General features: G+C 42.6%; 1 long non-coding RNA gene across 1 annotated transcript; it reads right to left on the bottom strand.

Annotated features, from left to right (window-relative positions):
• Positions 1-26,457, bottom strand: LOC140848014 (uncharacterized). The gene is made up of 3 exons (XR_012128463.1): positions 14,500-26,457; positions 10,034-10,097; positions 1-7,809 (listed from the first exon to the last, which is right to left on the bottom strand). It is a non-coding gene; the product is annotated as an uncharacterized lncRNA (long non-coding RNA).

Below are 26,457 nucleotides of genomic sequence, written 5' to 3'. Positions count from 1 at the left end.
TCTACTATCAGTCAGAGGAGACAGCGAAAGAGAGGAATATAGGAAGTTTACAGGGACAAAAAGCTTCAGAATCTTTCAAAGAAGATATAAGTGGTTCTAACTTACTTCTCCCCTCTCCTTCTATGCCAAAGACCTTGGTTTCCCCTCAGAGGAAGCACTCTTAGCTAAGGAAATCACTGCAAGGTGGCTGTGTAATTCCAGCCTCTTTCAAGGCCATCGTAAGTTCATTCTTTATAAAAGAGGATAGCCCTCTGGACATCTCACTATCAAAGCACCAGGAATCAAGGGCCTGGCACTGTTGGAGAGGATCATTAGTCAGGGAGGACAGGTGGCTCCGTGCCGACCTCTCAGTGGCCTCTCACTGTGAAATGCCATGCTTAGGAGGACGGCAGGTCAGCAGGGAAGAGAGCCAGCATTTCAGGCCGCAGGCCCACCAGAACTCTGTGCATCAGGCCACTGGACAGTTGTAGACCCTCTCCCACTTGCAACTTCTTCAGGGGAAAATCTTAAACCAATGGGCAATGCACCAGCCTGGAAATCCAGAGATTCAATCCCATTAGGAGAAGAACAACAAACAAACCCAAATTGACAGGTATTCTGCAAAATGGGTGACCACTTCTCTTCAAAACTGACAAGGTTACAGAAAACAAGGAAAGACTGAGAAATGGTCACAGCCCAGAGGAGACTAAAGTTTTGTGACTAAATATAATGTCATATCCCAGATGAGAGTCCAAGAAAGGAAGAAAAAATAGCTATTGGTGGAAAAGGTGGTAAAAGCTGAATAAAATACGGTTTTAGTTTATAGTAATGTACACAAAGTTAATTCCTTAGTTTTGGCAAATAAACCATGGTACTAAGATGTTAAAAATTGGGAAAACTCGGAGAAGGGCATATGGAAACTCTATGGCCCATCTTTGCTCCTTTTCTGCACATCTAAAAGTATTGCAGAGTTAAAAGTTTATTTAAACAAACCATTCACAAAGTTAATGCAAACATTTATTCAACACCTACTAAACACCAGGCACTGTGCCAAACACCAGGATACAACAGAGAACAAGAAAAGCTTTGTCCCTGCCAGCCTGGGGCAGAATCTAGTGGGAAATGACTGCAACCTGAGTAACTCAAGTACCGTGGCCCTCTAGCCAGACTTTCCTTTAATATGAAAGTAAAATTATGCAAGCCCCATCCATCCCTTACTGGCTGTAAGAAACACAGTCCCCTCCTAAGTATTTCTGAAAATTCTTCAGGGGATGGGATGACAGTGGTTATCACCAACTGTCATTCCAAATTCCGGCTCAGGCTCCTCCTTGACCATCTCCGGCCTCTGAGGCACCTGCGCCTTCTGGTGCTGCCCCTTTCCTGCTTCATGGACACGGCCCACCCCACCTGCTTCTTCCCCGCATTGTATCAAATCAAGTGGCAACTGTCTAGTACGTGTAATTGTCTTTACTGATGGCCCGGGGGTAACAGAAGCGAATGACAGCACAGACCTGGAACCCCCATATGGGCTGCAAATGGCACTGAGCTTAGAGTACCCGACTTAGACCAGGGATCTCTCTCTTACGCTGGGCCATCTTTTCCTCTCTGCCCTCCTGCCTCTGCCTACCAGCAGGGAAGAAAATGAGAATTCCTATAATTGATTACACAAAAGGATTTTAATACCTTCTGTGTTTCAGCCACTGGAGTCTAAACCACCTCTGGGCCTTCTCATGGAAAGCAAAGAATCCATTAAGCTGTTTTCCCAAATAGTGGACTCGTTCTATCCAAGGGTACCAGCACACCAGTCTTCAAATTCAGGCAAGAATATAGTGGACTTTTGGTTACTTGGTGTTTGTCTTTCAAATTAGCACCCTTTATTTCCCACCATTAACATCACCATTCCAGAAGTCATTAATAGTAGTCACTCATTTCATGAACTTTTATACAATGCCTTGATAAACCTCATTTAAAAATACTCCTAAAATTAGTGTAGCTGGTAAGGGGGAAATCTGGGATTTGCTCTGGAGTTTTGGAATCCAAGGTCAGTGTTTGTTTCCCTGCATCTATACTTATTAGTCACACACCCCAAAACAGAAAACTGGGAACCTCAGAGTTGGAGGACATGGGAGAGACAGGCTATCCCCATCAGCTGCCCATTACAGGGCATTTATCTGTGCTGTCCCAGGTCATGCCACTTCCTAACTTTCTCCATAGTACTGTCAAAGGACACTCTCCATGATTGAGTGCTCTTGTTATTAACAATAACAGTAACCAGTATCTGAATGGTTCCTTACATCTAGGTTACAATGCATGTTGATCTCTCTGGGAATCTTCACAATCTCCTTCTAGTTGGTTGCTATTCAATAAACAACAAATATTTACCAGCCCCTTGTATGACAGGTTTTAAAAGATGCTAAGGTGGATGAGTCTCAGTTCCTCCTAGCTACATGTTTGATAAAAGGCTTTGAAGTATGAGTAAGAGTTCACCACACAGAGAAGAACATTTTAGGAAGAAGGAAGATGAAGTGCAACTGTCCAGAGATGAGCCTACTCCAAGTAATGCAATGTAAATAATGGCCATAATAATAACAAAGGTATCAGCAATAACAATGAATGCTTATTTTATATCCTAGGCACTGCAATTCACCACTTTATATATATTATTTCATCTAGTCTCCACAATAACTCTCTTAATTATTATTATTGTTATTTTATAGTTGTAAAACTCAGGGAACTTGGAATTTATCCAAAATCTGAGAGCTACGGAATGGTTGGCCAATATTTAAGCCCAAGTGTGTACATCCTTAGACCCCCTCCCCATCTTTACCTTTATGCTGAATGCCTCCCATGCTTGAATTCTGCCAGGCATGGGAAATGTAGGGCAGATAAGATCCCACTCTTGACCTCAAAGATCTGCACTCCAGGCATCCAGAGAAGTTCCCGGTAATGTGTACTAAGCAATATTTTACTTCCTGTTTAGTAACTCAAAAAGAGACTAGATCTACAAATTCTCTGCTATCCATGTTCAGAAGATTTATCCTTGTATTTTTTAATGGCATCAACACACATATGATTAGATTCATTGAGAAGTCAAGGGGAGGAGAGGACTGGGATTTCTTGTTTTGCGTAACTGCTGAATATGATGATTTAAATACAACCCAGTTACATTTAGCTTAAATTTGTGATGGGTGGAATGATCTCTAGAACAAATGAGAAATAAGGCTTCCTCCTTTCACGAAAAGCTTTCTCAGACTCAAGAAACCATGTTTGAATAACAAGAATGCTGAGACTCAAAATGCTGAGAATTAGAACCCAATGGGAAATCCAAGAGATAGCCTTACATCTTCAAGACAGTAAAAAGGAAGGTACCAGGAAGTTTAAGAGACATCATTAGTTGTCCTTTCCACCCCATTATATATGACTTTCCTAGAGTCCTAGACATGCAAAGAAGCAGGAAGCAAAAATAACAACTAAAAATGGGTCTTGTGAGGAAACTTGCAGAGGGCAAAGCTCTGATTGGTGTTTCAAAGAATAACATTATATTCAACACATGTATGCTAACTCATAAAATTATTATAAATGTGAAATGATGCCCTGGATGGCATAATCTTCAGTATTATCTCATCTGAACCTGTGAAGAGTACTATGACAAACCCAAAGCATTTTAGTTGTCCCCATATTCAAGGTGAAGAAACTGAAGCAAGGATTGACAGCTCCTAAGTCTTGAAACTGGCTCATTTTCTACAGAACAGAACCTTTTCTGAGACTTCCTCTCTCTGTGTCTCTCCTGACATTGGTCACTGCTGGGCTCTTTGGCGTTGCTCCCTGCTGTTCTACGAAGGGAGTTACACAGGGATGAAATTCACAGTCAAACACACGAGAAGGAAAATATTGTTGATCTAGTGCTATTTTTAGTTAACTTGATAGAACAAAACAGGCACAGGATCTCCAGCTCATCGGAAGGCCAAGCAGCTAAGCAAGTACTGTTTTATTTTCCCCTCACCTATGCTGATGAGAGCTAAGGTGCGCAGGGGTGACCTTGACCCAGAGGAGCTGCAGCCCATGTTTCCCACTCCTTGTTTTAGTGTTCTAGTCACGTAGGCCCAAGGCCAAATGCTGACTCTCCACTCCCCCAGCCCAGGTGCTGTCCCACGAACTACAAGAGAGACACAGAATTCCACATTTACCTTGAGCCAGTATTTCCAAGGGTGCAGAGCTTTAAGACAATGAAGTCTATGTCATTTTCCAAGACAGGCGTTTCGATCAAATCAGGCCTGATGTTAACCTTTTACTCAAAATCTTATTAACACAGAATATTCTCTTTTCTGTACTTGAGTTCTTAATCAAATGGAAATAGGATCAAAGAGAGTACCGATGGGAGAGAAAAATGTCATCATTACCAACATCAGAACATTGGAAAGAATGGCTTAGATTGGTGGGCAAATGAGCTCAAAACACCAAATCTTAGAATTAGAAAGACTAGCCAGCCATGGCCACTGACAAAGACAGGACATGTCCCAGCAGGGCCAGTATCCACGCTGGAGACACAGGACAGCCTGCGTGCTCCCTCAGGTGGGCCTACACACAGGAGAAGAGGAGCTGATGTTTCGCATGCCTTCCTTTGTATCAATATGGGTAGGTCCTCAGCAGGTCAGAATAATGCACAGTAATAACAAAGGAGTGAACAATAAAGATCTTCACTTGAAACAGTGAAAACTGGGAAGGGCTGAAGTAATTGAAATATTTCTTGTTCATGTACTCATTGATTCCATAGATCTTTATTGAGCACCTGCTGTTTTCCAGTGCCTGGTCTAGGTGTTGGGAATACAACAACAAGCAGGGTAGACAAAGTTCTTGTCCTTGTCAGACTTGCACTCTCACTGGGGAATCAGACAACAGACAAATAAGCAATTATAAGATTAACATGCTGAGGTGTTGTGGTCAGCCCCATGATAGGGACCAGGAGAGACAAGGGTGGTCTTTTACATGGGGTGGTCAGAGAAGGCCTCACTGGGAGGTGATGATGCCCAGCCATGCGCACACACACACACACACACACACACACACACACACACACATCTGGAAGAAAAACCTTCCAGGCAGAGGGAAGAGGCAGTACAGGGGCTGAGGCAGGAATCCGAGAAACAGCTGAGAGGCCTGTGTGTCTGGAGATCAGTAAGCAATGGGGAGAAAGGGAAAAAGCAGTCAGAGTTGGGGCTGCAGGTCAGATCAAGTAGCGGTTGGCCGAGTCTTTCTGACACTCTCCCAGAGTATGTGACTCCCGCCTGTGCTCTCTGCACCCTGCAGGCAAAGAGTGAGAGGGAACCAGGCAAACAAGCATCAATAACTAGAGTAAAGACAACCTGGACATTCTAAAAGTCATAATTTAAAAGAATATTGGTACATACATATAATTTTATGTCACTTCCATGGAACTTAAAACATGGAATTCTTGCTGTTTGTATATGTGATGTAATTCAGAAATGAAGAGAAAAATGATGTCTCCCTGAAGTCAGGAAGGAATCTGATACTACAAGTTATTAAAAGCCATCCCTTAAGTCTAAACGAAATTCTTCCTGCTGTCATTTAGGGCCATTTCTTCTTATTATGACCTGACAGTAGGTAATAAACCAATGGACTGTTTGCAAAATACCCTCTGAGGAACTGCATTTCCAAGAGAAATTCTGCCAGGTCACACACAACAAAAGAACAGAGTAGCCCATTCCCAAAGTACACTCCCAGATGCTCCCAAAGACACACACACACACACACACACACACCCATGAAGCACACATACATATGACAGTAACAATGACAACAATGAATAACAGACTGTCTGGCTGGGTGCTCAGTGGGATACACGCAGCGTGTTTTCAGTGCCTCACACAGCAGTTCACATAGTGCAAGCTCTCTCCTCCAAGCCCTGAACCTTCACCTCATCCTACACCCCACTTCCACACTGCCTCTCTGGCAGCACCACCCCTGCTCCAGGTCAACAATCAAATTGCTCGAGGGCACCCAATCTTCACAAACACTGAAAAAACAAATGTCCAGATACACCCTCTACCCATGAGCTAAGTCACAGGTGTCCAGCCGGACATCATCCAGGATACCGGGCGCAGATGTAAAGCATTCCAGAGTCTTTCCCAAGTCACCACCAACTTCCACTGTCCTCCAATAATTAAAAATTCTCTTCTAAATCCAACAGTTGGAGGCATTCTCTTTTCTTACTACTTTTCTCCCTTTGCACAACCATGTGTGCTGGTAGTCTTCACTTGTGGCTCCTGATCCATTCTCCATCCTTTCCGACACTACCGAGCCCTACAAGACCAACCCTGTATCACTCAGGTTCCCCATCCTCTGGCCTCCCAGTGAGTTTGGCTAAAAGGGGCACCACCAAGAGGAGAAGAGATCAGGTGTTTCTTCCCTGTCCCCACCCTGCCTCAACACCACAGCTCTGGTACGCATTCCTCCTCCACATTCCATCAGCTCTGTTAACACTATTTCCTCCCTCCAGCCCTATATGTGGTAACAGCTTCCTTTTGTTGCTAGTCTCTGGGTGCAACAAAATCCTATGTTGATTTCCTTAACCCTGCCCACACTGCTGCAGGTTATTCTTGTATTAAAATGTCTTCAAGTCAACTATCTTATTAGAATTCTTTTTTCTTCCAGAACCTACAAATACACCACACCTCATCTGTTTTCAGTTCCTTCAGTTCCAGAATAAGTGTTCCCTTTTCCCTTTGGGCACAAGACCAAGCCTATTTGCCTCACTTCTAAACAGGTTTCATCTGATGCACAGACACGAAGTTAGTGTTCTTGATTTGTTCTTGGCAATGTTCTTGAATAACCCACATTATTTATCTCCTGAGTTTCTCCCATTTAATCAAATATCCTTAAATCAACGACTTAAGGATATCAAACATTGTAAATGCAATCATGAGTAAGACACAGTCCTTGTTTTCAAGTAGCTTATTGTCCAGTGATTTTAAAAATGAATAAATCAGGAAAATATTAATATTCATAAGGAAGGGAAGACAGAAAGGAAGAACATATGACTCAATATGAGGGACAACCAATTTAATCTTTCAGAGCCAAGGGAAGGGATGTCCAAGGTGAGATCTAGAGAATAAGGAAGTGTGAAGCAGGAGAAAGAGTGAGACACAAAAGAGCAAATGCTGAGAATGCGGCACAGAGGCCAAAGAGGGTTCAGAGGGCAGGAGCGAAGATTATGCAAGAGAGAGTAAGAGACAGGGCTGGAGGGAAGATGAGACAGATCACAAGAGGCCTTGCAAGACTTTCATAAGAGTTTGGACTTTATACAAAGATCAATGTGGAATCATTGAACAGTGCTAAGCCAAGAAAAACCATAACTAGATATGTCGTTAGGGAATTCCAGGATAGCTATGAAGTGAAGAATGGATTGAAGGGAACAAGAATAATCCAGGCATAAAATGGCAGTGACCTGACCTCCACAGTTTCAGTGAAGACTGGAAGAGGTTGGTAAAATTATAGACATGTTTAGATGTGGGGATTACTAGGGCTAGTGATTACTGGGATGTAGAAATGACTGGAAGATGGAGAAATCAATATTCATTCCCAAATCTGTGACTTAAGCAAGACTATGCTGGTATCATTTGCAAAGACGGAAAACATAGAGGAGGAATTCAAGGGGTAATATTAATAACTCAATTGAGCTTGCAGTTCTGGCGGCCTTCCAGTGGGGAGGTCTCTAAGCATTTGAGGGTCCTTGTGCAGTGCTGGGCAGAGACACATCTGGACTATCATCCATCTTCACGGGTCTGCTGCTCAGATCTCCTCTCTCCCCTGCTGCTTTAAACACATTTTCAGTGGTTATTTCCAGCCTTTTCTCTCACTTTCACCTTATCTGGGGCCCTCATTACTTTCTAGACACACAGTTTTCTTTCAAAATGCCCACATTTCTTTTTCAGAATATATATAAGTTTAACTTATTTAAAATGCCAATTTTTGACATACCGACTTGCCTCAGGAACCCGGGATTCCTTCTCTCCTCACCTACCACCAGCCTCCACCTTCGAGCTGGCATGGAGCTCCTGCCTTCCAAGGCGCAAGAGGCGGCCACCACCCCCATATGTATGATTCAGGTTCTGCTCCTGACTCTGGCCGAAGTGATGACCCCTAAGTCCCCTTTAATGTTTGAACAGAGGATATTTTCAATAAGCTATGGCCATGAGTGAAAGGTAAACATTCCCACCTGGAGATATTATCAGTTATTCATTGGGGAACTCAGGGGCCCCTGCTCAGAGAGTAAAACATTATGAAAGAAGCAGCATCTTGTGCTAAGAGCAGGTGTACCGAGAGCTTCCAAATACCCTCTCCCCTCTTCCCATTCAGCTCGGTCCCCAGAGGCCCAGGATGATTCTAAATCACCCTCCCCTCAGCCAAAGCCAAGTATCTGCCAAGAGGTGACAAACTTCTTTACTGGCCAGAGCTAAATCTTCAGCTCTGTTTTTCTCATCAACTACAAACTGCACCTGTGGCTGAGCCCTTGCTCTCTCCCCAGTGAAGAAACAGAGAAGAAACACACACAGGACTCCCTGGGAGCTAGATTTCAGTACTCTGCCACCCATCATCGGCCAGTTCCTCTTACTTGCTTCACATCAACTCAACATGCATTTATTGAGCACCTGGTATGTTCCAGGCTCTGTGAACAGCCCTTCACTCTCACACACATACACACACATGCACACACACAGATACGTAAAGTTACCATCTCTAACTTGAAGAGATTACTATTTGGAGGGGGATAAAGCTATATAATAAATAAATTGTAATATAGTATGATAAGTAACTTTTAAATGCCGGGGGCGGGGGGATACAGGTAAGGAAGCAATAAATCATCCCTGGGTTGACAGAGGTGCGGTTGGTAAAGCTGTGGAAAAGGAAGAAGGACTGATAAAATTTACAAAATTGCAAAGGAAACAGAAAGTTAATGCACTGATCCCAGAGCAGAGAATTTAAGGGACTTCATCTGCCATGGGGAGAAACATGAACTTCTGTTTATAAACAGGGAACCCTTAATGTAGGCATTCTGAGGGATCCCTGAACTGATGGGACAGTGCCACTCAAAGTGTGGTCCACAGAGCACAGCTGCAGATGCTGGTCCACCAAGATGAGCATCAGAACTGAGAAAGAGCCTTTTCAAACTTGACATTGATATGGCTTCCAGGCACACCATCAGTGGACTCATCAGAAACAAGGCCAGTTCAGGTGTGGTCATACCTGTTGGGGGAGTATCACATGGTATCATCTGGGCCCTAGTGATAGATAGATCGAAATTTTGGAAAAAAAAAACTGATCCTTCATCACAGATTCAGGAAGCACTGTTCCAAGGAGTTCTTGGTTGGACTTTAAAGTGTTTGGGGCATTACATATAAATTGTGTGTTGATTTGGGGGTTTTGTTTTTTAGGAGAGAGCTCATAGTTTTTATTAGATTCTCACATGAACTCTCGACCCAAAGGTTAAGAGCAGTTGCCTCAGAGATCATTAAGAAGGGGACTCTGTGGTTTATTCTTTGTGTAGGGAAGACCCCCCTCCTGGACACCAGGAGCCAGGAGTGGCCACTAGAGCAGGCAGGAATCTTGTCTGGCCCCTCTTCAGCAGGTAACGCTGCTACCTCAATCCCCAAGTCATCCAACCTCTCAGTTTATGAAGAGATTAAGAATCCTGTGTGAGGACAATAATAACATTTCTACAGTATTTTATATAGTTTTTGTGCCTTTTTGTGCCTTTGCTTTTCTTTTTGCCAAGGTATTCCTTCCCTCCTTTCCTCTTGGCTGCCTAGAAAATTCTTACTCCTCCTAAAAGACCAAGTTCTGGTACATCCACCATTGAAGAAATTTGATAACACATCTTCTTGCTGTGTTCACTGAAGTACCATTATGTTCCTTTTGGATGGCAAAATGTATTAAGTCACTCATCTTTTATCTCCAGTGGGTAATATAAATGTCCCCTTGATCCCAAGAAAGTGCATCTGCTTATACAGCCTGGGCCCTAGCACTTTGTACCTACCGGAGTCCAGGGGGTGTGTCCTGCATCAGCTTCCTCAGCCTGAGTAGCATGATCACGGGTGTGGCTGTGGGGGATGGGAGAGAAACCGCCATGTCTGAGGATTACCTGGACTTCGGGGAAGCCCCTACAGGTGACATGGAATGCTGTCCTCGAAATAAAGATAATCCTGCACAGGAAAAGCAATAGCTCTCTACTGAATCTGCTCTCCCCACTTATAAAATGCGATAATTAATTTCAAACAATTCTTTAATCCATAAAGTTTTGTATGAATCTAAGCATTGAGCCACCTTTGGTAGTTCTTTCAAAAGAAACTAGACCTAGCATTTTTGGTGTGGAGAGAACAAGGAGAGGGAATAAAGAAGAAGCTGCTGGGACACATTTTTTTCCATGGGCGGAAGGTTGCAATGTTTTATTGCAGATCAAGAAAATCTGGACTGGGCTCCTATCCACCCAACTAACTCTAAAACTGTCAACAGCACAGCATCATTTATAGTTATTTTCTAAGTGTTGTTTATAACTGTCTCTATAGGCTGGCCAGTTTCTTCTTATACTATCAGTTCCAAGGTTTTATCATTTATCATTCAAACTTGAGGTTTCTTTGTGATTCATAACAAGTGCCATAGCAGATAAAAGGAATATCCAGTTAACTTTCAGATGCTTGCACAGGAGGCAAGAGTCTGTGTTTGGTCCTTTAGCTCCCTCTCCATGAAATACATGCTAGTTGTGCTCTGTCTTAATTGTCCTGGGAGGGTTGGGACTCACTATGGAAGCACTGTAGAGAATATCATAAATAAACATCTTTCCTCTCTTCTCATTCTGGGCACAAATGTCACTTCTTTCTAACATATTCAGGTAACTTCATGAGAAGAGGGACCTCATATCTCCTGCTTCCCATTTTATCCTTAGTTTCTTATATAGCCCCTAAACATAGAATGTTAAATATATGAATAAATGAATGAACAGTTTCTAAGAAGTCTACCTTATTTAATAAAATAATTATGTAAGAATTAAAATCATTCTATAGAATTCATCAAAAGCAATTCATCAAGAATAACTATAATATATGCTGGCACAAGAACAGACCCATAGACCAGTGGAACAGACTAGAGAACCCAGATATAAACCCAAGCATATGTGGTCAATTAATATACGATAAAGGAGCTATGGACATACAATGGGGAAATGACAGCCTCTTCAACAACTTGTGTTGGCAAAACTGGACAGCTACATGCAAGAGAATGAAACTGGATTATTGTCTATCTCCATACTCAAAAGTAAACTTGAAATGGATCAAAGACCTGAAGGTAAGTCATGAAACTATAAAACTCTTAGAAGACAACATAGGCAAAAACCTTCTGAATATAAACATGAGCAACTTTTTCCTGAACACATCACCTCGAGCAAGGGAAACAAAAGCAAAAATGAACACATGGGACTATTATCAAACTAAAAAGTTTCTATACAGCAAAGGACACCATCAACAGAACAAAAAGGCATCCTACAGTATGGAAGAATATATTTTTAAATGACATATCCGACAAGAGGTTAACATCCAAAATATATAAAGAACTTACATGCCTCAACAACCAAAAAGCAAATAATTCAATTAAAAAATGGGTGGAGAAAAAAATAAAGAAAAAAAAGAAAAAAAATGGGCAGAGGATATGAACAGACAATTCTCCAAAAAAGAAATTCAAATGGCCAATAGACACATAAGATGCTCCATATCACTAATTATTGTGGAAATGCAAATAAAAACCACAATGAGATATCAACTGATACCAGTTAGGATGGCCGGTATTAAAAAGACTAGGAACAACAAATGCTGGCGAGGATGTGGAGAAAGGGGAACCCTCCTATACTGCTGGTGGGAATGTAAACTAGTTCAACCATTGTGGAAAGCAATATGAAGGTTCCTCAAAAAACTAAAAAGAGAAATACCATTTGACCCAGGAATTCCACTCCTAGGAATTTACCCAAAGAACATAATTTCTCAGATTCAAAAAAACATATGCAACCCTATGTTTATCACAGCACTATTTACAACACCCAAGATATGGAAGCAACCTAAGTGTCCATCAGTAGATGGATGGATAAAGAAGAGGTGGTACATATACACAATGGAATATTATTCAGCCATAAGAAGAAACAAATTCTACCATTTGCAACAACGTGGCTGGAGCTGGAGGATATTATGCTCAGTGAAATAAGCCAGGTGGAAAAAGACAAGTGCCAAATGATTTCCCTCATTTGTGGAGTATAACAACAAAGCAAAACTGAAGGAATAAAACAGCAACAGACTTACAGACTCCAAGAAGGGACTAGTGGTTACTAAAGGAAAGTGGTGTGGGAGGGTGGGTGGGGAGGGAGAGAGAAGGGATTGAGGGGTATAATGATTGGCACACATGGTGTGGAGGGTATCATGGGGAAGACAGTGTAGCTCAGAGAAGGCAAATAGTGACTCTGTGGCATCTTACTACACTGATGGGCAGTGACTGCATTGGGGTATGGGGGGACACGATAATATGGGTAAATGTAGTAACCACATTGTTTTTTCATGTGAAACCTTCATAAGAGTGTATATCAATAATACCTTAATAAAAAAATAACTATAATATAAATATATAGAGATACTACAGATAGATGATTGATAGGCAGGTAGATAATAAATCAGCTACAACTATAGGGTGACTGGAAAACTACCTTAGGTGCTACTGAAACCTTTACTAAGAATAATGAAGGTAATTATCTAGTTGGGCTATGCATGTCCCTTGTCCTCTCATCTACTGCCTTACTCCCCACTGGTTTGGGGGGCATGTTAGTTCTCATAGGCTAAGTGAGACTAGCTTGGGTCACCCACTAGCTTGGATCAGGATTGATTGCCACATGCATTGGCAAGACTTCTCAGACTGTAATCCTGTTCCTATTCAAAGTTCAGTCTTTTTCCCTTTTTACCTTCTTATCACTTTTAATTTTTTAAAAAAGTAACATGCTCTTTGGAGAAATTTTACAACTGGAAACATAGAAAGATGGGAAAAGCACCATTCATTTTTTTTTTCTTTCATTCACTCAACAAATAATTCTGAGCATTGTTCTAAGTGCCAGGGATATGAGGAAATGAGACCACATCTCTGTCCATGGGGAGCTTACATTCTAGGGGGTGAAGAGGTGCAATGAACTGATAAATAAATCCAGGTGTAATTAGCAAGGTGGCTGTGAGAACCAGAAAGACACATAACTATAAATTAAGCACTTGGGCCAATTTCATAAAGGGTCCTCAGGGAAGAACCTTCCAACCACGTGACTTGTAAGCACAAAATGGAAGGAAGTCAGAGAGTGAGCTAAGACGATTTCCAGGGAAAAGACAGTGGGAACAACAAACACAAAGGCCCAGAGGCAGGAGTGATTCTGACATGCTTTAGAACCATAGAGGAGGCCAGGGTGGCCGGAAGTTAGGGGCAGAGTGGGCTGGAGATCATGAGGAGAAGCCCTAGGCCATTTTGGGTTTTACTGTGAGACAAAGAGAGAAAGCCACAGGAGGATTTTGATCCACAGGATGATCTCATTTGATCATTCTGGAAGCTTTGAAAATAAGATATTGTAGGAGACAAGGGCAGAGAAAGGGCTTCCAGTTTGAAAGCTACTGGAATAGTCCAGGAGAAAAGCAATGGTGTCTTGGGCCAGGGGAGCAGCCGTGAAAGATTAAACAAACTGATGCTCGTGAAGCACTTGGCACAGCGTCTGGGAGAAGGAAAACCCTGGATGTCCAGCAGCTGCTGTTACCACTATTGCTGTTATCTTCCCGCTTGCCAGGAGCTGGAGATGGAAATCCCACAGGTGGAACGCTGGCTCTTTGGGGCTGGAATGAGCCTGCCATTTGCTCTACCATATGTGGTTTTCACTTATGATTTTGGTTGATTAGAAACCTTTGCCTGTTAAAGACCAGTTATTTGTCACGTTGTTGGGATGAATGCCATTGCAGTGTTTCTAAAGTGAATTAGGCACATGATCCCTGAGGAGCTGCAGTTTTTCTTCTGGGCTGGTGTGTGCAGGTGCACAGGTGTGCACAAGCACACCCAGTAAACAGCAGGACCCGTGGCCAGTCTCTCATTGCTCTGGCTTTCACTGGTGCGGCCAGCATCACAGATTTCATGGCTCCCTTCTCATCCGTAGAATTCCATGGAATTTTACTCTTCATCAGCATCAGCATCCCTTGGCCAGACGTGGTAACTCAGACCCATAGAACAGGAGATGCCATCCAGTCCCCTTCCCCACTCCTTAATTTCTCAGCTGCCCTACTAAGATGGGAATATGTCACTCTATCCATCTGCTGCATAATTCCCATTAACTTTGATGTCTTCCAAACATTATCTCATAAAAGTTGGAGAACCCACCTGGGGTCAGGGAAAACTCTCTGGGAAGAGGTCGCTTAATCAAATATCCATGAAGAAAGGTTAATGACTTACAGAGGCACTTGCTGGAAATTATAGGCTCTGGCTTCTGGGTCTGCTGTGGAACCACGCTCCTGGTGATCTGCCCATCTTTTTCAAGTGAATTCTTTCCCCCGCTGAGGCTTTCTAAATGCACTCATACTCTGTGACCTTTTTGTTTTCTTGTTTTGCCATGAGGCTTGCATGGAACCTTGGAGACACACAAGGAAAAGCAAATGATTTCTGAATGGATCTACAAAAGGCTAATGCTCTGAGCCCAGCCCAGCTCCCAGTGCCCATCAAGAGAGCAGAGAGAAAGAGAATGTCACTGTCAGAGGGCAAAATGGAATTGACTGATAGAACCATTACATTCTAGCTAGGGCACGGTGAGACACCATGGGATTTGAGTCAAAATAACTAAAGTGGAGTCCTGGTTTTATTCTGTAATCTATTAGCTGTGTGATTTTTGTTAATTGACTTCACTTCCCTGAGTCTCAGTTTTCTCCTTTTTATGGGGATCTTTACACATATGCAGTGCAGTGGGACTGAATCCCGCATACAGCAGGTGAGAGGGTATTTGGCAGGACAATGGACATCTTGCCCAGGAGGCATGACAGCAGTCTGTCAGCGCTGTCTGTCTGCTGGGACTTGGCTCTCCCTGATGGAATCTCATTTAATCATGTACCTGGTTCTCAATAGTGATAGCAATAAATTTATTATCAAAAACCTCACCACAAAGAAAACCTCAGATTGTATTGCTGAGTGCTTTCAAACATTTAAGAAATGAAAAAAAAAAACTACCCATCTCACACAAACTCTTCAGAAAATAAAAGAGGAAACACTCAGTCAATTCGTTTAATGAGGCCAGGATTACCCTGCTACCAAAACCTGAACAGAATTTATAAGAAACCAGAACACACACCAATATTCCTCACAAACTGGCCATAAATGTATGGGTACAGTTACCTCCACTTTGCAGGTGAGTAAAGAAAGGCTTAAAGTTAAGGCACACAGTAAAAAATGGCAGATCTAGAATATATACCTAAGTCTCTTCAACTCCAAAACTTTGACTTCCAAACCAGTATGTTACAGGTTAGTATGATGTTAGTATGTTAATAAGGTGTTAGTAATATATATTAATACGATGCTACTGAACCAGCTTAAAAGAATGAATTGCTATAGATAAATGTGACCTCAGGGGGTGAATGAGGAGGCATTCTTAGGCCACGGAGGTGACAGCCTCCTCTCCTTGAGCACAGCAGCCAGCAGCTCCTCCCTTGTGCCCACACCTGCCCCGCACACTTAAGCGTGCTCACCATGGAGAGCAGCAGAGTCTGGGCTTTGAGAACTCCTCTAACTGCTCAGCTACACCTGCCAAAGTCACAACTGTTCCACAACTGTTAAGAGTTCCAATCCCCTGGAGACACACCTGTTCTAGAAAGGCCCAGCTTGAAGCCAAATAAATACTGAGGTGGCTTGACACACAGCCAATGTATGTCTTACTCATTAATGAAACAGCCCTGCATGTGGAGAAATGGGTGTGAGCAACTCAGTCTTACGTGCTATGCCAGAAGCAGCTGGGCCTTCATGTGCCCTCTTTGGCCATCTCTCTTGAGCCTCAGAGGGAGAAGAGAGGGATGGAGGCTGAGGCTTCTGGAAGTGCATTTCCACACAAGTCTGTTCCCTGGTCGTCTGCCACTCCATGTCCAGCAGGGGAATGACTCCCACCCTCTGCTACTCAAATCTGGAAAGCACCTCACTAGAGCAACTTTCTACCTTCAAACCCGCAGAACCTTTTCAGAATATGGCATGAGTGACACCAAATGAATAACACCCAACTCTCACAGCCAGCCTTATTTATCCACTCACAGGCAGAGGTGAGAGGGAATTTCTTTTGCAACTGAAACTGGTAAGGAATATCAAAATACCACTAAGCCCCCACAGAATTCTACGAGATGCCAGGATAAACTTTTCATTCACTTATATAGTCCTCTTACAAACATTTGCTAAGGGCCCAGGCTAGAGCTCTCTTTCAGTCCCTAACCCACCTTTGTGTGAGTCCCTAGAGTGTACATCTGCCTCCAGGCAGGTACAGCCCAGCACAAAGGCTAGCCACTGGAATAGGGACTCACTCCAGAGAAGCTGAAGTCTCAGTGCCTATCCCCCAGCCTCCTCATCCCAGGTGATCATAAGATCTGCCCTCCAGCCACTTGACAATCTTAAGTATTTGAGTCTAAACCACCTAATCAAAGAACAAGTCAAGGTGGAATCCAACAGTCCCAAGTAACCATTCAGAGAGAAAGTACTAAGAGGTTCAGAGAAGAGTATATTATTAGGTATGAATTTACTACCAGGTTAAATGGAAGGAATAGGACCTGAGCTGGATGTGGAAACCAGCCCCCAACATGGCTACAAGTGATCCCTACCTCCTGGTTTTCGCACCCTGTATAGCCCCCTCCCATTTGGAACAGGGCTGATTTGTGCCATCAAAAGGACACAGATAAGAAATGAAAGAGTGTGACTTCCAAGGCTACATCATAAAAGACACTAACATTTCTGCATTTGTCCCTCTTAGATCACTCACTCTGGAAAACCAGCTGCTGTGCTGTGAGGACAGAGCCTCCGGACAGAGCCACATGACAAGGAACTCTGCCTCCTGCCAAGAGCTTGAGAGGGAGCCATCTGGGAAGAAAATCCTCCTGTCCCGGTTGGGCCTTCAGATGACCCTGCTGCATTTTGTCTACAACCTCATGAAAGCCAGAACCACACAGCTAAGCCACTCCCAAATGCCTGACCCAAAGAAACTGTGATGTAAACAGTTGTTTTCAGTGGCTGAGCTTTGGGGTTATTTGTTACACAGCAATAAGTAACTAATACACTGGGTCTTAAAGAAGCAGGAAAATGTCAATGCTTAGAAGTGGTAAAGGGAAGGGTTCTTCCACACAGAAAGACTGGCAAGGCAAAGAAGAAACAAAGTCACAAGGCTGTCTGTTGGAGTAGAAACTTGCCTCCCACAAAGGATCAGAAGAACCTCTCTATTTGGAGGCCTTTTTTAAGAGTGAGAACTCTGTTGAGAGTATAGAAATTCAGGTTGTCATTTAACTGATAACTGGAACATCTTCAGGCCCTCCCCAAGAAAAGTTTGGTAGCAGCATTTTTGCAGGACACACTCAGGAATCTCCCATCTCTAAGATCACAAGAGCCACATGAGTAGAGATAACGCCAAAGGAAATTCAAGTGTAGAAAAAAAACATACTATGAAAATTAGTTAGCCCTGACTAATAAGATAAGGCAATGAAGGGGAAGGAATAAGAAGGGAAGGAAGGACATTTACACTTGATCTCCGCAAATCTTTATTGTTGGAGTTTTCACAGCAAATGAGTAAAAAGAAATAAATATTTTCAATTCTATTCTAATCAGAAAATATGATTTTTTTAAGTTGTCTTAGGAACGCAAACCAATAGTAATGAGTAATTTGGCCAGTGTCACTGGGAGTGGCTGCCTCTACCCCTCTATATTTAAGAGTCCTGTATAATTTATTTCTTTCCAATGAGAAATAAAAAGTTCCTCTTGTCTTCTCTATAGAGACTCTCCAACAGTTGCCACTGTAATGAAGGAAGAATGAAAGAGATTCTGTCCTCCCAAGATCTGCCAGTAGGTGGAAAGGGGAAAGGAGTGTTTTTGCTTCTTACAGACACAGAGTTTAAGCCGGCTTCACGGGCTCTAAGTTCCCTGCAGGAGATTCCCAAAACCAGCTTCCTAGCTGGTCTTTCTCCACATGCTATAAGGCCAATCAGAAGACCCTCCTCTTTCGGCCACCTGGATTCCCAGGGTACTATGCAGAAATCACTTAAGTCCTGCAAAAAAGCCCTTCAAATTCAGATTTAAATAAGTTTAAAATGTATCTCCCAGTAGAAGAGTAGAACCCCTTTAAATAATCGGGAGTTAACAAGGCAAGGAGCCAAAAGCCCACTGCAATTGTAACTAAGGACATGCACTTCATGTAAATTTAAAATCAGGCTGGAAGCTACAACCTTAGCACGACTCAGACGCTAGTTAACAGGAATACCACTAACTGAAAACAGAGTCACAGGAGTTCCCAGTGAAGTCTACAGTCCAATATAAAATTATTTTCTTTTTCTCTGCATTGTCATGAGGAAGTAAGAATGCAAGGATTCAGAGGTGGGGGCTTGGGAACATTAATATGCCATTTCCATTATGAAATTGTTTAAGAAGGTTAAATAGGCATAATAAGAGGATGGAAGAAAAGCTGCCACCACCCAGGTACCCAAAGTTTCAAGGCCAACATGAGCCCAAAGTCGTGTCCTCAAGGTACTTGGAACACAGAGAAAATGTAGGCTGACTTAACTCTGAGACACCTTCAGTAGAGCAAACATTTGCTTAGTCTTGAGATGCATAACATGGAAAATAAGGGAGAAAAACACTCAATCCAAGGTTTTTACATTTTTTTAAACATGCTTAGCCATCTGATACCTTTTAAACATAGAAATTAATTTTTTTGTTAATGTCAATGTTTTTAAGTTAAACTGGACTTTGCTATGTTTATTAGTTGACCATTACAGGAAGCCAGGTTTACTTAGATCACACATCATGGCCTTGCCACTCTAGTGTAGCTGGTAGGCAGCTAAGAGGGAAAAACAGCAATAATACAATAACCATAAAAGGATTTATACTACAACATCCCACCCACCCCTAACATGATTTCATTGCCTGTTCTGAGCCACCTCTCCGACTCCTCTCCCCACTACTGTGCCAGAGAACAACCACATGTGTGAAATCACTACTAACCCTGATAGGAAAAAGAGAATTTAGCTCATCTCCAGGAAGGCTCCTATTTATGCTATGAATATATTTGTCTCCTGAAGAGATCATCTCAAAATGATGAAGCCCACAGACAAATCTTATTTCACTTTCCTTTATGTTTTGCCAACAACTTCTTACTATTAGTTGGAATTCTCTCATGGTTCCAAAGTGATGTCTCTCCTATCCTCCCCAAAAGATGACTTTATCTCCCACGGTCACCTAGGAGAAAGGATGAAGGAAATCATAATTTCATTTAACAGGAGATGCTGGCTATTCGTCAGCAGTACATAGCGCACTGGTAATGCAAAACCAAGCAGGAGCTGTCCATTGGAAGAGCAATTCCCCTTCTACTTATGCCAGGTCTTTAAATCATTTCATTGCCGGAGCTAAGAGAATTCTCACTCTTTAAAAATGAACGTACGTAAAACAGGCTCACTTTAAAATTACAGAATTTGGAACCTGGAAGGAACCTTGAAGATCATCTGGCTCAACCAACTTGTTACACAGATGAAGAGATTAAGGTCCCAGCTCAAGCAGCTACGACGCGGCAGAGTGGGGATAAGATTCAGGCTCCACTTCACAGGCAAAGCAATGTGGACGCTAGAAATACAGCCAAGTTCTGTTGGTTGGATGTTATTCAAGCTGATGACTTACCTTGATTACTTCAGTTTTTTCATCTGTAAAATGGGGACCACAACATCTATCTTTTAGGATTATTCTAAGAATCAAGTGAGACACACCATGGTGTCTCAAATTTGAAGGTTTAAATGAATTTCCAGAGTCTAATTCAGTAGTTCTGGAAAGGGATGAGGAGAGTGGGACACAAGATCCGGCATTTCTAAGAACTCCTAGCTAATGTCAATTCTTTGCATAAACCATAAAAGCCTCACAGTGATTCAACAGTAAGCTCTATGAATTCCTGCTGGTATAACTACTGCTGCAATAGGGCCGAGGGTGGGTGGGGACAGTAGGGTTAATGGTCCTGCCCTAGAGAGGTCACAGGGCTAGGCCAGGTCCCTTTCAGCTCAGGCCCCAAGTAGAGGGCTCTTCCTGCTGAAGCTGGGGTTACACGCTCCTGACAGCACAATAACAAACTGCACATCTGGTCCTAACAGGGAGGAAGCAGGCAGACCAAAACAGAGAAAAAAACAGGAGTAGAAGACAGTGAGACAGAACAGAGTGCCGTACCCTGCCATCAGTCAGCATGACGTAATAAAGTGGGCAGACACCAAACTGCAGAGGAACAGTGCTGGAGGGAGTTAAGGACTGAATGTCTGTGTCCCTCCACAATGCATACATTAAACACTGATCCCCAGTGTGATGTGTTGAAACCCTAAACCCCAGAGTGATGTCTTTAGACATAGGGCCTTTGAGAAATAATTAGGTTTAGATGAAGTTATGAGTGTGGAGCCCCCAAGATAGGATTAGTCGGAAGAGACACAGAGACAGAGACACAGAGACACAGAGGACCCCCTTGCTCTAGCCACCATGTGAGGAAGGCAAGAAGACAACCATTCCCAAGCCATGCAGAGAGTTCTCAGCAGACATCAAATCTGACAGCACCTTGATCTTAGGCTTGCCAGCCTCTGGAACTGTGAGAAATGTCCGTTGTTTAAGCAACCCAGGCTTTGGCATTTAGTCACAGCATCCTGAGCTAACTAAGAGAATATTTCTCTAGTCAAGAAATGGATAAACAGTGGTGTTTAAATGATCTCCTAGGGGCAAGTGCACGCTCTAAGCTGATTGTTATCATCATGTATGTGCCCAGGAACACATCTGAGCATTAATAGGGTGCTCTTTAATAATGGGGTGCTCTTTAGTAATGGGGTGCTCTTTAATGCTGATTAAAGGGCAACAGGAGCAACCCAGCACTGCTCCAGGCAAACCAGGTCACATGTTCACCCTGTATGAAGAGCCCTGCTGGAAAGGAAACTCCTCCTGGAACTTTAGGAAGAAACAGAGGGATTTCCTAAGTGTTAGAAATGAAAGAGCATCTACAGCGATTGGGTCTGAACCCATAGTCCGGGGTGGGTATTATACTCACCACGTGGCAGCCCAGCAGACTGATTAATACCCCCAAAGGTCAGCAAACTTGTTCTGAGAGTCAGATTGTAAAAATGTTAGGTTTTGCAGGCCATACAGTATCTGTTGTGATTGTTGTCATTGTTTTTAAACCTTTAAAAATGTAAAAACCATTCTTAGCTCCAAGGCCATATGTAGATGCAGGCTGGATTTGCCTCTGGTTAATAGCCCAGGCGCTGTAATGGAACACCTAATTTGAATCCTGGCTGCATCCACCACTTACCAGCTGAGTCATCTGGAGCAAGTCACTTAACTCCTCTGTGCCTCAGTTTCTCCATTTATAATAGGCAGATAACTATATTACCTACCTCACTTGGTTGTGAGAGGAACGAATGTAAGCAAAGGGTTAGAACAGAGCCTATGTAAATTACTTGTTATTGTTATTACCTTTGAGAAAATATTATCTGCTCTGTGTGTGCACACACACACACACACACACACACACACACACACACACACACACATTAGAAAGAATATTCAGAGGAATTCATTCAGTGGCTCCCAGTTCCTCTTCTCTGGTGCTAGTGTTTTTCTAAGGGGAAGATAGCTGTACTTTTATTTCATCCAGACTCCTCTTCTGGGAAGTTCTGGGGATTTTTGGTGAGTGTGCCGTATAGTGCTTCCATCCGCTTAATCAGTCACCACAAAGTAGGTAACAGAACATCACCGCCCTGTGTACGGAATGAGATCATGTGGCAACAAGACGGGTTTCCCTGGCAGCTTTCAGAAACAAGCTGCCTGCATCACAAGTACATTATCACTTATCTTATGTCTGATTAAATTAAAAAGTTGATGATTGGAGGAATGAGCGAATAAATGAACAAGTGAATTTAATCAAATGACTGCACCATGGAGGGAGAGTAGCATTCCTCTGTGCATTGTGTTTATTTTAATTCCATGATCAGACAGTCTCAGACTGCACAGTTGACACAACAGCCCATTTTCGGTATGGCTTCCTGCCCATCATCCTGCCCATCTAGAAGACAGAAGGGACAGGATACAGAGATGTACTGGTACTTAATAAGATATGCTAGCTCAGGTGAGAGACCTTGTGTGCAGAAAAGCCCAACTGTGCCATTTTTCAACGTGATGAGCTAATCACCAGGAAAGCTGAGATGAAGGACACCATGGTTTCTGCCACCTGCACAGCTGGGTAACACCGGTTACTTCAGGAATAGGCCACATGGAGTGCTAGGGTGTGGTGAGACTAGACAGCCTTCACAGCAAACAACTGGATGACTGGCAAGGATCCTGAGGATGGAATGGGGCCAGGAGTCCACTCCTAACATCCCCAAATTAATCACTCTCTCTCTCTGCTTACTAACCAATAATGTCCTCTGGCTTCATCTTATGGTGCCCAGCAACATTATACAATGTCAGCAGTCACTCCTGTGGCCTCCAGTGGCCAACTCATGACACTAGTGTATGCCATGTGGACATCATTGCCACCAATCCCTTGCAGTCTTCATCACCCCCTCCTATTCCATGGTTAATGCCAGCTAAGGGACCCTACTGGCCTAACTAGACTTCGTCTTTACTTTAAGGATAGCTTCCTGCCATTTTTTGATGGTCTTTTGTCATTTCTCTCCCCTATGTTATCAGTCTTTTCATTACTTTCCTTTGACATAATTCTTTTAGTTATCTCCCAAACAAGATGGCCACAGTCTCTTTTTCTTCATGTTACTATTATTTCATTTAATGCATTGATTAGTTTTCCAAAGCCTTTTAAGCTTCCCTATTCCACGAGAATATAGAATAAGATTCTTCAGTGCTAGTCATCAAAAAACATTTCACTTCTCAGTATAAAGCCCTAAATAAGTCCTTCCTTTCAACCACCAAGCAGGGTCCATGGACCATATTTTCAAAGAAAGTTCTTTGCTTGCCCAGAATATCCCCTTCTCTATCCACCTGATAACTTTTGTCCAGTAGAAATCTTTATGGAATAAATAATCCATCAATTGTGGGGTTTGCAATCTTGGCCTGGAAATTTGGGTCATTCTTTATATTTATTTTAGCTTTATGTTTTTTTCTTTCTTTTATTTTACATATTTATTTTATTATCTTCATACATTAAAAGTGGTATATACAGATAAAACTGGTGATTTATTGATCATTCCACAATTCAACAACCACCCCTCTGCCATGCCTGTGCTAAGAGTTAGGCATATATTTATGAACAAGACAGGCATAGTCCCCCACGCTCATGAAGCTTTCAGATCAATCAGAAAGACTGACTTCACACAAGCAATTATTTGTGTGATAAATGGTAAGAAAACTAAGGTTGAAATGATCATGGAAATAGCAGTCATCTTTTTGCACACAGAACCTATTTCTGATCAGAATCTTCCAGACAAAATGTTCTGCGAATGGGATGTTTACCATTAAGTCACAGACAGAAGACACACAGCCTCCTCATGTCTCCAGGATTCCACCCTCCATAATCTCTGGACATCCTGGAGGCTATTGGTGTCCCTCCTAAACCACTTCTAGGTCCAGAAAAGAGAGGGAGTTATTTTCTCCACGTTTCCCAAGTTCTTGACATTGTTTCCATCATCCAGCTTGTTAATTTTCAAGGCCTCCCTGCCTGCTGAGAGGCTAAAGACAAGTGAGTGGCAAGTCAGGAGAGAACAGTCAGGCTGCCTGGAGAGACACATCATCATCTCCCTGCACTTGGCTCAGAGTTCCAGCCCCATGATCAGGGGGCCACTAAAGTGGCTGTTGGACAAGTATGTGATTATTTTCAGGAAGACAGGACACTGACAGGTGAGAACATAAAAAAGCAAAAGACTAGTATCCAATTCATATTCCAACATAAAAATCTTGGACTAAAAGCCAGATGATTTTCTTGCCTTTGGCTTTTTTCTGACACCCTAACTTAGCTAACTAGAATTCTTAAGTATCATTCTTGATTTTTTTTTGGAAATGAAGGATTTGCCACCAGTTAAGATGGAATGGAATGTCCTTGGCTTTGTCAGTTCCAGCAAGGACTATACAGGTTTATGCCACAGATCTTGCACGTAGCAAAGGTGTAGATGTCAGAAGATCTATGCTGAAAGTGAATGGCTGGACTCCTGCTGAGAAACCAATTGAAGAACAAGAAAGACCAACATACATTCCCAAAAGTTCTATGTTAGACACTAAACTTGCCATTAATAAGAAGAAGATGGTGAGCAGGAATTATTAGTCCTCCAGCTCCCCCATTTAATCACTGTACTACTATTTATCATGTGCCTCATATTACCAAGAAAAACCAAAAACAAGAAAATAGGCTAAAAACAGCAAGTGAGAAAAAGGGTAATGGGTAAATTACATGCATTACTGAATTATCTGACATTTTACTTACATTATTACATTTAATGTAACAATTTACTTACATTGTTACATTTAAATGTTAACAAGGCTCAGAAATGTTGAGAATTTGTCCGAAGTCACCCAGCTGGTCTGTGTCAGAGGCTGGGCCCCAACCCCTGTCTTCTGATTCCTTTGCCCTCACTGGATTCTGCCACCCTAGGCTGCCTTCCTTCATCTCAGCTGTTAAAGTGTTGAATACTGTGACTCTATCAGTATTCAAGTACTAGAAAACAGCTTATTAAACTGGGTTGGGAGACCCTGAGTTGTGTAAATTATGAAAACTAAAATTTGTGACCATTCACCCTGGGTGTGACCTCTGGTCCTATAAGTCAAGGAACATTCAGGCAAGTGACAAGATACATGACAGGGTGACTGCAGAAACCAAGCCAGCATTAAATGTGTAATTGCTCACTGTCTCTGCAGTTGATCTCCCTTCCTACTGCAAAACCTCTCACCCTGGGCAGTAACTACTTATTCATTCATTCAACAGATACCCAGGGCCTGTTCCACATCTTTGTAGAGTTTACCTGGGTTAAACCAATAGTCACACAAGTAAATGCATTAAATGTAAGTTGCAGTAAGTTCTATGAAAGAAAAGCAAAGAGTTTAATGAGAACTTATGCCACTAGGACCTCATTTAGATGGCACATCAGTTGAGGTCTCTCCAGGAAAGGGGTATTTAGGCTGACTCCTGAGGGATGAGTAGTACTTCGTATGAAATGTGGGGGAAAGAGTATCCTGGGCAGAAAGATCATGGTCCCAGGTGGCCTCTTACAAGATGGTTAAATGGCTGTTGGCTGGGGTGACAGGGCTGGCAGGACCATCTTCCTCACATCATACAACAAGCAGCTAAGGCTTGTCATGTAGCAGTTACATCATGTATCAGGCAGCAGGAGAGGACAATCCCCAAAGTGCAAGCCCTTTTCAAGTCTCCACTTACATGACATTTGCTGTTGTCTCATTGGCCAAAGCAAATCACATGGCCAAGAGCAGAGCCAATGTGAGAAGACACCACCTAGGGCCAGGATACAGAGAGACAAGACAGACTGGGGGACTTCACTGCAGCAATGTCCCTTGTGAGACCAGAAGGGGGCAGTTGGCCCACCCTGGGAAGTATAGGTCAGGCTCCCAGAGGGAAGGACACTTAAGTAGAATCATCCAAGTGTAACACTGAAGGAGAGAAATTAGGGGAGAGGAAGGAAAAATATCCCTGGAACCAGCATGTTCAAAGGTCTGCAAGTGAAACCAGAAACCTGTGAAAGGAAATTAAAGATGTTCAGCACCACTTACTACTACCAGTGGAAGGCAGAAATAATTAGAAATAAAACCAGAAAGAGAAAAAGAGACCATGGTATAACAGGTCATGATAAGGAGCTTGAGCTTTATCCCACAGATAACATTATCAAATTTACATTCTAGAAAGTTCTCCATTGTTTCCATGTGAACAGGTAGGGAAACCCATTAGGCAGTATCCTAATGTATGAGAAAGATAATAATGTCCTTACCTGGAATGGGAGCAGCAAAAATGGGAAGGAGTATTCGGATTTTAGACATAATAAAAAACAAAATTAATAGGATTTGATGAAAGAGTATGTGGAAGACAGTAAAAACAGAGGTGCTTGGGAAAATGAGAAATAGGAGTGGCATTTACTGCTAAAGAAAACAGGAAAAATAGAATAATTGGGATGGGGAAATAAGTATCATTTTGGATACTCTGATAGGATTTCCCATTAGACA

The sequence above is a fragment of the Manis javanica genome, chromosome 2 (assembly GCF_040802235.1).
Source record: "Manis javanica isolate MJ-LG chromosome 2, MJ_LKY, whole genome shotgun sequence".
Lineage (NCBI taxonomy): Eukaryota > Metazoa > Chordata > Mammalia > Pholidota > Manidae > Manis > Manis javanica.
Note: the sequence above shows the minus strand (reverse complement) of the source record. Positions and strands in the feature narration are given on the sequence as shown.